Source organism: Miniopterus natalensis, chromosome 4 (genome assembly GCF_054644295.1).
Source record: "Miniopterus natalensis isolate mMinNat1 chromosome 4, mMinNat1.hap1, whole genome shotgun sequence".
Classification (NCBI taxonomy): Eukaryota; Metazoa; Chordata; class Mammalia; order Chiroptera; family Miniopteridae; genus Miniopterus; species Miniopterus natalensis.
In genome coordinates this window covers 91098511-91111724 of record NC_142084.1, presented here as the reverse complement: position 1 = coordinate 91111724, position 13214 = coordinate 91098511, and the positions used below count along the sequence as shown (strand labels likewise).

At 44.7% G+C, this 13214-nt stretch overlaps 1 protein-coding gene and 1 pseudogene across 1 annotated transcript in view; one reads left to right on the top strand and one right to left on the bottom strand.

The window, feature by feature from the left end:
- LOC148093408 (teneurin-2-like) overlaps window positions 1-13214 on the bottom strand; it is a 496694-nt gene that overhangs the window by 443103 nt on the left and 40377 nt on the right. The window lies entirely within an intron of this gene.
- Window positions 7741-8627, top strand: LOC148093409 (TATA box-binding protein-associated factor RNA polymerase I subunit D pseudogene; annotated as a pseudogene).

Sequence of the window (13214 nt, the reverse complement as noted above, 5' to 3'; positions counted from 1 at the left end):
TGCTAATAGGATACATTGAACTGAAAGATATACAGCAAATTCTTAATAGCAATTAATTCTGGAGATGCAAAGAGAAGAATGCAATGGGGGAGGGGGAGAGTCTGAAAAAAGCATAGCGAAATATTAACACATGTCAATTCCAAGTGATGAGTATTATGTACTTTATTTTCTGTACTTTTCTTTGATGTAAAGCTGTTTTTCCTAAAATTTAAAATATTGTTAAAATTGAAGCCTTGGACCAGACTATCTCTATTTACACCTTAAAATATTTACAATATCATCATTTTTCTATTAAGTCATGACAGTTAAAATGTCCATGTTTATATTTTGAATTAGACGACAAAGGAACACCTTGACTTGCATGTCCCTTTAAGCTCCAGTCAATCAGGATTAAAGTTATGAAGCCAAAGTAAATGCAACCAATGAGTAAATAAAATGTGGTTCATCTAGACAATGAAATATTATTTAGCATTAAAAATAAATGAGCTATGAAACCATGGAAAGATGTGGAGAAACCCTAAGTGCATATTACTAAGTGAAAGAAGCCAACCTGAAAAGGCTACATGCCATATGATTCCAACTATATGACAACCTAGAAAAGGCAAGAGTGTGGAGACAGTGAAAAGGTCAGGGGTCCACAGGCGTCAGGCAGGGGGACATGACTAGGGAGAGTACAGAGGATTTTAAGGGCAGTGAAAGTACTTTGTATGATATTATAATGATGGATACGTCATGATACATTTGTGTAAACCCACAGAGTGTCCAGCACCAAGAATGAACCCTAATGCCCATTAGAGACTCGGGGTGCTTATGGCGCATCAGTGTAGGCTCATGTTGTAACAAACGTCTATCACTGTAGCTGGGGGCTGTTGATAACGGGGAGGCTGTGCAGAGGGGGGAACTGGGGACATGGGAAACCTCTACACCTTCCGCTCGGTTCTGCCATGAACCTAAAACTGCTCTAAAAAATGCTCTTAATATTTTTTTTAAAAAAGTGAATGCAACCAAATCATTGTGTGATGAATATACTGCCAGAAAACCCACGCCCTTCTTGCTGGGAGAAAGGCTCTTTATCTCTGTGCTTAAGAATACTTCAGGAGCCAGTAACGCAGAGTTTCAACCCCTACTCCACCACTTACGGTTTGATCCCGTGCAAGTTAGCTGACCGCCCCCCCCCCCCCGATTTATATGAACATACAAATATGCTCATGAGGCTGTAGAGATACAGTTATCCATGCCAGTGATAGCAGGAAGGCAAAGCATGTGGTGCTGGTGGTGGGAGTCGATGAGGGCGTTGGCCTCCGGTTGAGGGTGGGGAGGCGGCACTGTATAGGTTTAGGGGAGAGGGAATGAAGCTGGCATCCAGAAGGGTGAGGCAATGCATAGGCCAGGCAGTTTAGTACAACTGCAAGCAGAATTAAGGAACCTGAAATTTAATAAACTCCGGAAACTTCTGGGAACAAACTTATTACAATGCACACCTTAGCACTGAGCTCATCCATCATTCACTAGGCCTGCCTTGATTCACATGGAAAAATGAAATTATGGTGACTAGATTCAGTTTTCAAAAATGAGACAATATTAAATGCAATGTAAAAACACTGTTCTTAGAAAGAATAGCTCTTTTGTTAGGGGGGAAAGAGAGCAGTTAGGGTGACGTGTTATATATGGATCAAACTATTCCTTAGGTGTAAATTGTACCGATGACTTCTGAATCCACAGAAATTAAGCAGTATGTCACAGACTTCCACTTTTCATCAGATGGGGGTACCACCATTAAGACAAGAGATATTTATCTCAAAACACTGAAATATACATTTTTAGACTCACAAGTGAAGGGAACAAAAAGCCATGTCACTTTCCAGAGGACCAGGGCCCCCTTATCCAGCAGGCATAACAGACATAGTCAACTTTCGGGGGCCTATGAAAATGGCTTCATTTCTTTTAAAATCCAATAAAAGTAAACTTTTAGTTTGTAGAAAGTGTTTTAATCTATTTAGTAAAATACTTGTCTTTATACAATTCAGTTGCAAAATAAAATTTTAAATACTTTTTAGGGAGGAGAGAGCAGGTAAAGGGAAAAGTGGCCGGGGCCCGTGAAAGCCATGGTGCAGCTCTGCTTCCTCTATGAAACCCTTACCTGGGTGGAAGGAAAAACCACAAGGAGTCCACCCGCCAACCTCCTCAAAGGATTTTTTTTTTTTTTTATCTTTATTGATTTCAGAGAGAGGAAAGGAGAGGGAGAGAGAGAGAGAGACAGAAACATCAATGGTGAGAGAGTCACTGATCAAGGCCACAACCGGGACATGCGCCTGGACCGGGAATCGAACCCTGATCGCCTGGATCCCAGGTCGACGCTCAACTGCTGAGCCACGCCCGGCCGGGCATCCTCAAAGGATTTTAAAAAGAAGTGCAGACTGTGCTCTAATAGTGCTATTGGCCTGGAACACAGAAAGGACATCTCCCCCGACGTAAACACCCATGTCCTGGCTGTTTCAGAGGCTCAGGAAAAGCAACAGGTTTCCCTTCTCAGGTGGCCTGGCAAAGGCTGCCGGTGCTAATGTCATCCTGCCTCATCTAATTAGCAGAACAACTGTTGAGTCATCGCAGATGAATTCCTTGGCCCTTCCCCATTTCCCCAAAATCTCCTTTGGAATCCAGTGACTCTGCGATCTGTCTCTTCTGCCTGGGATTCAGAAAGCAGGCTTATTGAAGATTGTCAAAGCAATCGGCTTTAGAAGCCCAAGCATCCTTGGAAAGTGCAGGAATTACCTCCCCGAACAGCAGAGAAACAGGGAGGGTCCTGGGCTTCTTTCCAAAGTCACCAGCACAGCCTGCCTGACAGAGCCGAGAAGGACCGAGCTGCAGCTCTCGGCTTTTTTTTTTTTTTTTTTTAATCAGGGGTCACTCCCAGTAGATCACTCCCTCCTTAAAAAGCCACCTTTCCCCAGCAAAACTGCTGCTTCTCTGGAAGGATGGGCAAGGAAATCCAACGGGACACTTGCCTGTCCTCTGCTGAGACGCGGCTCTTTGCGGAGGCCTTGCTGGGCGCTCTGGGGACACCATGCACCGCCTGCCAGTGGCGAGTGAGCCTTCACCCCAGGGGCAGCCTCCCCCTCCTTAAAGCAGCTGTGCTTCCGAGGGGGGCGTTGATTCTGTTTGCGCCCTCGGGGCCCGCAAAGGGACCAAGGGGACATCGCTGCGTGGCTGCCTTAAGTCCCGTGCGGCCCTGTCACAAGGGGTTAGGAGCCTCGTTAATTCAAATTGTTTAGGGATCAGCAACAGATTATTCCAAACACTTGTGTATCGCTTCAATTTCCTCTCTCTTAGAATTGGCTCCAAATCACTCTCTTGTGTGCTGTGTGCTCAATCTCCATTCGGATAAGAAAATCAGAAGAGCCCTTTCAGAAACCCATCCATCAGCATTAACGGGCACGCACCCCACAAAGGCTGTGCCTGACGCGCAGGTTTCAGGCCCCTTTGTGCCTAAGACTCCCCAAGAATCGCTGCCGCTGTACGGCTCGCAGGGACCCAAGGGCACCCACCGTGCACGCCTCAAGCTGATGAATTCGACTCAGGTCTACGACAGGACTAAAAGGCCTGCTGAGAACTAGCCCGGGATGCAGAGGCGGAAAAGCTGCGTCCCCGCCCTGGGGGGTGGGAAGTGAGACAGACACCTAAATATACAATTCCGATATCACATCTTATTGCTGATAAATTCATTTTCCACTGCTCTTACATGGTGCTGGTGGGAAGGCACATACCGGGGGAAGGTAATTATATGTCTCTGTTCTCTAGAAAACCTGGTTGGGGGCGCACACATGATCTTGGGTGAGCCCCTTCATTCTCTGAGGCCTCAGTTTCTTTTTAAAATGAAAACATGGGGCCAAGAAGAGCTGGCAACCTTCAGTCATTCATTTAACAAACACTTACTGCTTACTATTTATTGTTTGGACTGTATATGTCAAGCCTAGGTCACAGACACTTTACAGAAATCTCATATAATCCTCAGAACAACACTGGGAAGAAGACAGTAGGCCTCTGGGAAGAACCGGCATCCCTAAGCCACAAAAAGTGTAGCTGGAGTAGCCTTGATTCAAGCACTTGTCTTTCGGCTCCAAAGCCTGTGTGGGATCTCGCCTGCCATGCTTTGTAGTTAAGTCTAAAGACGTTCCGTTTTAGGCTACTGTGAGTATACAGAATTTCTCGGGGAGGGACCAGGCATCTCAGCCACTTCTCCCAACTAGGATACCTCAGAAAACGGGTGAAACAGGAAAGGAACCCTTTTTTTAAGAGGATGGCTTAGGGACTCCTAGATTTTACTTTCTCCCATCTTTTCAAATGAATGAAACAATTTGTAGATTGTCAAAGTGAATTAGGCTTATTTCTTTAAACACCCTTTTTGCTATAAATAAAGGAGCATATATGTATGGAATTCAACATAAAGAAGTTGAGAACTGAGCTTCCCTTGCTCAAGGAAGTAACACTATATGAACCTGACTCTGACTCGACTTGTCCGTCTCCCCGCCCAACACACCAGGTCCTCCCCGGCAACTCTGACTGATCGTGACCATTGTAAAGCCAGATGCCCTGTAGTAGCTGCTCAATAAACAATTGTGGAATTAATTAAGCAAAGATTCACAGGCAGATTAAAAATGGAAAAAAATATACCAGTTTCGTTCATAAAGATTGTATACTTTATACACCCATTTTTCATCTTCCCTGACTTTTCCTTCTACCTGCTTTTATATATCTAAAAATCCCGATAAAAAATTAAACAGCTTTCTGTTTAGGGGTTTTGACATCTCCCCAACCATTCTGAAAATGACATCTTCAAAGAATCAAACATAAAAAGACGAACACCTAGTTCTACCCATTGCCATCGGACGGTCACTCACACCCAAAGACTTAGCCCACATGAGAAGTGTATGAACCTGCACGTGTATTTTAATTTCTCTGCATTTTACCTGGTTTCATTTCAAGCAGGACATTATCTGCCCCTCCCTTATTTTTGCACATGACGGAGCCAGGTTGCCTGTGTTACACCGATTTCAAAATGTTCAGGGCCATTTATTCTTTTTCTTTATAGTTCCTATAAAGACACAGCTCCGAGACCTCCAATAACAAAAAGTGTATTTACGTGTTTCTCCCGGCCCGGCCCGCGCCGCGGATCAGCCGCCGGAGCGTGGTTTCGGGCGAGGCTCCCTCGTGTTTCTGCGCATTGGCTGATAAACACTTCAAAGGGAACCCGCTCATAAATATGAAATGAAAAGCCGAGGAGTTGTTATGCTCGGCTTTGAGATACAAATCTCTTTATTCCCCTCTGAAGTGGGGTGTGATTGACATAATGAGTCATAGATCCCGTCCAGGGACATGCTGCCTTTATCCCCCTTTTTCTCTGGAGACAGGGAGACTTTAAAGAAACCCACTTCAGAACGTGGTGATCGACAGCTTACTTGCAAAAATAATAAAGTTGGATCCTATATTAAATAACTTATTATTTTGTGTTAACGCTGACTTTGACAACCATGACATATGTCAAAGTTTCACTACACATCCTCTGAAAGCCATGATTAGCTACAACTTGGAGAAAGAGATTGCCAATTTTTTTAAAAAGTGCCATTATATCTTTTGTCATATATATTGTTGCTATGCAGGAGCCTTTGTCTGGCAAGAGAAAGTCAGTACTTGAATTAATTCAGACCAGAAGCCTACAATTCTGTAAGCCAAAAGGCTATACGGGGAAAAAAGCACAGGCAATGGGGAATTTTTATTGTGGAAAATTCATTTAATAAATAAATGTTTTCCCAAAAAGGGGGACCACGCAGCAGAACCTTCTATCAAAAACTGGGTTGAGTGCCCGGCCGGGCGTGGCTCAGCGGTTGAGCGTCGACCTAGGATCCAGGCGATCGGGGTTCGATTCCCGGTCAGGGCACATGCCCGGGTTGTGGGCTGCAGCCGATCAATGACTCTCATCATTGATGTTTCTATCTCTCTCTCTATCTCCTTTCCTCTCTCTGAAATCAATAAAGATATATTAAAAAACAAAACAAAACAAAACAACTGGGTTGAAGAACACCTGAACATGGAGATTCGCTTCATTCTTGCTAATAAGTTTTTGGCCATTACCTGCTTGTCTGAAAAGGGTATACGTTTCGAAGGGGTCCCACCGTTTTCCACGAGATCGGATTGTGTACGTTTAAATGACTTACAGAAGCTCAGCAGTTACCAGAAAAGAGCTAAGTGAGCCGGTATGAAGGGGGCTGAGGAGTGGGGGGCGGCCTGTAGAAAACGGGAAGAGAGTCTGAGAAGGCAGCCGGTATTCAGAGCCAGTAGATTTCTGCCACTCAAGGAGGTGGAACCGACACTGCCACGCCTTTCAATTTTTTCTAGAAAAACACAAAATCTAGGTAGTGTGTGTTTTTTTGTTTTTGGCCGATTTGGAAATGGAGGCCAAAGAAGTGTAATTCAAAAAAAAAGTGCAGTCCAAATAAAATAGGTCTTTGGGCTGCAAGTCTTTAGTCTCTGCTCTAGACTTTCTACAGCGATCGTTTAAATAAGCGTGTATTAATCAAAGAGAACGGAGACAGAATAAGACCTTAAGTCAGAGAATGTTGACAGAGGAGGGAATCCCGAATCATCTCCTCCAGATCCACCCATGATCCCGGGGATCCTGCTGGGAGCCTGCAGGAGGGAGAAGGACCTGCCTAGAGCTGTCCCTCCCAAAGCCCCCTCCACCAGAGCTGCTCTGCTTTTTTATTTTAATCATGGTTGTGGGCCGGAAGACTTTTGAAAACAGATCATTAGGACCACATTTTAAAGGGAAGACACCGAGATTTTTGCCACCGATTCTCCCGATACCTAACTGACCCTAGGTTCCAGACCACAAAGTTTCAGGGTCAGATTGTGTCTAATCTGCTGCCTACAGACTTAGCTTGAGAGAGAATTAACTGTCCACCAAAATTAGCGTTTCCTTTTCCGTGGTAGAGAGCTGCTGATAGACAGCGGCTGCCCAGCAGGACCCACGGCATCTATATCAGGTCGCGGGTCTGGTTCCCGATGGCCGCGTGAAGTGAAAGTGGCCTGTGCCACTTAAACGCCAGAGAGCCTAAAAGACAATCGATCCTGCTCTGTGTTCTCGGGCCCTTGCGATGCAGGACATACCGGCAATGACGCATTCAGGACGGCAGTGTCAGCAGGTGAGAGGACCTCATTCCCAGAGTCCCCTGCCTTCAGCACAATGGAAAATTAATTTTTACTGTGGTTGACCCTTTACGGACACTCAGGCTTCCCTTGTTCCATCAGATAGATTTACCCACAATAACTCAGTCCATGTTGAATTTTGTGAATCTGTGTTTTATAGGAAACATACACAACTATGTGATCCAAAAGATCACACTGACTTCCTACTGAGAGCTCGCTTAAGCCACACCTGCCATGTGGCTGACCTATTCTGTATAAAATGACAGAGGAGAAGGGGGATTCCAGGACCCGCTGCAGGACGTCAACCTGGCCACGGGAGAGCAGGAATTGGCCTTTGCCCCTGCAGCCGCAGAGGCGGGGTGCTGAGGCCTGAAGGCAGACCTCCAGGCCGGGGGTGGGGGCAGCGAGCACACAACTGAGGCCCGTGCTGAGCCCGCGCTGGGGGGCAGGCCTCCTGCTGAGCTGCGTGGAAGTGCGGTGAAAGCAGAGAAGTGAAGAGGAACAATTTTGAAGGGACACAGAGAATACGTGTCAGAAATGGAGTCTCTGGACTCCACGACAGCCTCTGATCCAGCCGTGGGTGTTGAAAACAAAAGTGGTGTTTCTTCCTCCGGCAGCGGCCTATTTAAGACCCAGTGCGCTCCTGTTTGCTTTAACCGAGGCACAGGCGTCCTACCAGACAGGGCGGTGGTTCACCTGGCAGGGCTCAGGCAAGAGACTCATCCAGTGGCTCATCCTCAGGACCAAGACCCCTGACTTTAAAAGCCATTTTGGAAAGATTCATGAAAAAGAAGCATAAAAAGAGGAAATACAAGCCAACAGGAAGACCAAGGGGAAGGCCAAAAGGAAAGGAAAACACTAGGTCACAAATAAATAAGAATCGCTTGAAAGATAAAGGACCTCCGATCCCCTTTTTAGAATCACACAAAGGGAGAAAAAGCTGAAACTCCAAGCAAGCAGCGGCAAGAGCGTTTCTCAGCCACCTTGAGAGACTGAAGTATGAATTCCAGCTCCTGGGCTCCCCGGAACAGATGAGAGCTGGTGACGATTTAGAAAGAGAAGACCTTGAGAGCTGTGGATATAAACACTTGGGTGACCGGGGATCGATCTCCGCTCCTGAGGAGTCAGCAGCTAGGATTAGGATGCAACAAATCTTGCACCTGAAAGGAGGTGACGGCACCTCGGCGGAGGCTGCTCATTTCACAGGAAGGTCTGAATTACCAAAGAGGGTGCCCGTGTATTTAGAGCCAGGATATACTGAAGAGGCTGCTTTGTCTAAAAAGAGGGTATCAAAGTCCAAAAACATAGGACAGAAGGCAGAATGGCCGGACAGGGAGATGGGTATAGGAATGCCAGGGGTTTGTCTTAAGGACACGATGTCTGGGCTTAGAGGTATTTCAGCCTGCAGAGCTGCGCGGCTCTAGGGGGCGATGGCTTAGGAGGGATTATGATTTGAACTTGCTCAGGTTTAGAGGATGTCTGCACTGGAGAAACCAGGCAGATCCATCTCCTCTGACCCTAACCGTGGCCCTAAAGGGAGTGACTGGAAGAAATTGGGCCCCCACGATCATAGGACTGACTGACATGACAACTGGATTGAGCAAAAATTATTTTTAAAAGGGATTAAGAGTCGAATTCAGGAGCAACTAAGGCAGTGGAAGGAATCAGAGCACGTGAAATTCCTTCAATAAAAATTCTTTGAAGTTTAAATAATTGAGTCTGTGTTGCACATGATAACAATAAAAATCCCTTTATACTTTTTGTAGAAAGTCAAAAAAGGAAGGAAGAAAAGCTGGAACTTAAACTCAGTATCAGCAATTTTATCTTTCAATAATAACAAAATTTTTGAGATGTTTCTCACATATATGAGAAAAGAGATGATAATATAAATTTTTAATAGGAAAGAAGATAACTATTACATAAGCTAGCATTAGTAAACTGTCAGCCATCAAACCCTAACCCAACCCAAAATAAAGAGACATGCTACGCATATACACATACATACATAGGCAGGGCTGGGCAAAGGCAGGCTTACAGTTAATACAATACGGTAATTACACAATAATACAGTAATTAATGAATAAATAATGCAATAATAAACTCTGTGTTTTACTTACTCAAAACTGTAAACCTACTTTTTACCCGCCGCTGTACATGTGCGCAAACGATGTACATGCAAAGAAGAAGAGAGCTGAGAAATTAGGAGACGGAAATGCTATATACACACCCACACAAGAATAATCTTTGAAGAAGCTCCAACTTCTCTTAGGATCCAGCTCACTTTCCAACTAGGAGAAACTGCAACACAGTGCAAAGGGGCTTTGGAATCACACGAAACGCAGTTCAAATCCTCCAGCTTCTTTGCTCTGGGGCCTGAGGTAAATTTCTTAGCTTCTCTAAATTTCAAGTTTCCTCACTTATAAAATAACTATGGTAAAACCAACTATTTTCAAAATACAGATTCAAGTCCACATCCAAGGAAATTAAACCTAGATCCATTAGGAGACCAGCATAAACCATTATAACATTAATTATAACCATTAAAGTGAAACCAGTTGGTGTCTGGGACAGGAGCTGGGAGCAAAGAAGCCCCTTTGGGATGACAGAAATGTTCTAAAATTGTATTGTGGTGGTAAGTGTCCAACTCTGCTAATTTACTAAAATTCATGCACGTGTACACTTGGAATGGGAGAATTTTAGGATTTGTAAATTATACCTCAATACATCTGTTAAAATTAAGCTGGTTAGCCTGGCTGGGGTGGCTCTGCGTTTGAGCATTGACCTTGGATCCAAGGAGATCACGGTTGGATTCCCAGTCAGCGTATCTGCCCCGGTTGCAGGCTCGATCCCCAGTGGGGGGGTGCAGGAGGCAGCCGATCAATCACTCTCATCATTGATGTTTTTCTCTCTCTCTCCCTCTCCCTTCCTCTTCCTGAAATCAATAAAAATATATTTAAAAAAAATTAAGCTGGTTATATGCAAGCATCTCTCTGTATCTAGGTAAAAACTGTGCCTGTAAACCTAGAAAAGAAAAATAGCGTTAACTCTTAAGATTTACAGAATGTGGAATCAACTATTTAAACCTAATCTACTACCCTTATGTCATAAATTGAAAGAACTATTGTAACTCTGTGACTTTTATTTTGATTCCATCACAAATTTCATGGCTCCAATATGCCGAGAATAATAGTTACTCATTAACTTTTGTTTCAAAGTCACGAAGGCCCAAGTGCCCTGGGAGTAAAACAGTCTATGCTAACCATCGGGGTAAAACGAATAGCCTTTCCAAGAATAGATCCATACCAGAATACGTTTCCATCTCGAGGTGTTTTAATCTTCCAGACTGAAAATAGTGTGATTAACCAGGCAGCGCTGGGATCACGCGTCCCGTCTCGGCCCTGGAAGCAGCAGCTGTCAGTCACACCTCTGGTCCCCTCCGGTCCCTGGAGGGCAGGACAGGCAAGCTGTCTCCCGGATAAGCGCTCCTCCGGGGATTCGGGCTCCCCGGGCTGCAGCAGAGAAGCAGCCGCTCTGCTCGCTCAGTCCATCAGGCCTTTGACTCCCTTCCTTTCCACGCAAATATAAATACAACGCTAAGTGAATGATGACTACTGTCCCCAAAGAAATTTCAATTAAACACTTGGAATCCTTAGGATCGGTACCTCGGGAGATTCCCAAACGGAGCTGCAATTTGTTATGTATTATTAAGTCTGGCTTCGGATTGTAAATCTTCCTGTGTTTTTTGTTGTTTTGTTCTGTGTGTTTTTTTTCTTTTCATGTTCGCTGGGGCTTTCAAAGAACCACCTCCCACATGATTTGAACAATTCTTTCCCAAATTCTAAGCAGGGTGATGATGGAGTTATTCCTGAGTATGGAGCCCCTGGCCCACTTTAAAAGGCAAATTCCTTTGGCTGCGACCAGGCTTTGGAATGAGGGAACCTTTCCCTCTCTGCTCGAAGGGAGTGCGGGACGGCCGGGAATGCCGAATGCGGCTGGGCAGGGTGTTTTGTGGGTGCTCCGTGTTTCAGCCGACCCTGATCCTGCAGCGTCCTGTGCATGAGAGCCGGTGAGCAGGATTTAAGCTCCACGAAGGGAGTATTTTGTCTATTTACTTCTGTGTTTTCAACACCTGTCACCGTGCTGGGTGTAAAGATAGAAGGTTCTGCGTGTAATGCAAATGTAAATGGGCGAATGGAAAGGAGGGCGGCCTTGGAGAGAAGTCCCTGACAGCGAGGCCGGGCCTGTCTCTTCCACTTCTGCCAAAATTTCCTAGCGCATGTCCTTGGGCTACATTCACTATGGCATTATTTTGGAAGAATTTACTTAAGAATCAGATATTTGGTAAAACTCATGTTATGCTTTCCTTTTGCTAATTGTTTTTCACTAAGTGTTATTCAGCTGAATGAAATGATTAGAGCTAATCAGATTATATTCAGTGATAAGAAGGAAAAAGTTCCTTCTCAAAAAAAAAATTCCGTAGGATCGGTGGGCTGCCAAATAACATTCGCACCTATGTTGAGAATCCAGGATTCATCTTCTTTCAGTTTGTCCAAAATATAGTTTTAAAAGAAATCAGGAATATTAGCTCCTTTTCAGTACCGAGGTTTATGCCAATTACTAAAAATAATATTAATTAAAAACGTCTAAAAGCCACTGAAAAACCTTATTTCTACCAAAGGCAACTGCTAATTCTCCTACTAAAGAAGCAGTTTCAAATATTCAGCAAATAAAAGGAAACAACTGAAAGGATACGTAAAGCAATCCTCTCCCTTTAATACCAACTCTCTTCTGTCATCTGCACGTGCTCATAGTCCCCAAACACAATTGGTGCATAAATGATAAATGATTGAAGGTGAGTTTTATGACATTTTTTACTATACTTTTATGCCCTAAAAATGAAAGCTGTGTGCCCCCCAGCACTCAGATGTGGGCTGACGGACGCATGGCAGCTACTGAAGCCTGAAGGGAGGGAGGGAGGGCCTGTCAACACTGGTTTCTCTGTAGCAGTGATGTCAACACTTGGTACCCTGCAAGATGACTCTTCCCTCACCTCCTGGAACTCTCAGGGATTTCTGCTCTTGAATAATTGACACCAAAGCCAAGAAGAACAGCTCTCAAGAACCAAATAATGTCCCAACTGTTGCTTTGCCTCCAGGTACAGGAGCCATTCTTCCATTGAGAAGGAGAGGCCTACAACCTCACCTCCAACCAGGACACGGACATGTGATTAGCCCCCAAAGAAATTTAAGACAGAGGTTTCTTCAATCATCTGGGATGTGAAGTACTCCATAAAAGATCACGCCCTGTCTCCAGACGTGTCACTTAATGTCTTAGTAGAAACCAGATACGTGAAAGGTCCTCGGAAAAGTCAAGGAACACATACAGAAATTTTCAAGAGAAGCAAGCAAATGGGTTCTTTGCTAAAACAGGCAGATAAGTCAGTTTACTTAAAAAAAAAAAAATATTGATTTCAGAGAGAGGAAAAGAGAGGGGGAGAGAGAGAGAGCAACATCAATGATGAAAGTCATTGATGGACTGCCTCTTGCACCCCCTGACTGGGGATCGAGCCCACAGCCCGGGCACGTGCCCTGATCAGGAATAGAACCCCGATCTCCTGGATCCTAGGTCGGTGCTCAACCGCTGAGCCACGTCGGCCAGGCCAGATGAGTCAGTTTAAACAGAACAAATTAAATAAACCTAGTAATTAACCTTGACTGACTTTCTCACTAAATATCCTTGCATTTTAGAGGAAGAAAAAACACACCTTAAAACATCTTTCAGCAGCAGGAAGGCTAGAAAGATAATTCATCCTGAGGACAAACCAATGACTAATAGATATGAAGCTCGAACGCAATTTAAAAATTCCCTTTTCTAATTTCATAACATAGCGACAGAAGAAGAAAGCCTCAACCGCACAATTAAACTAGAACAACTCTGGGCTGCGCCTGCCGCGACCTGTTCGTGGGGAGACAGAGGCGCACCTATCGCGCATCTAAAGTTAGACCCGGGCA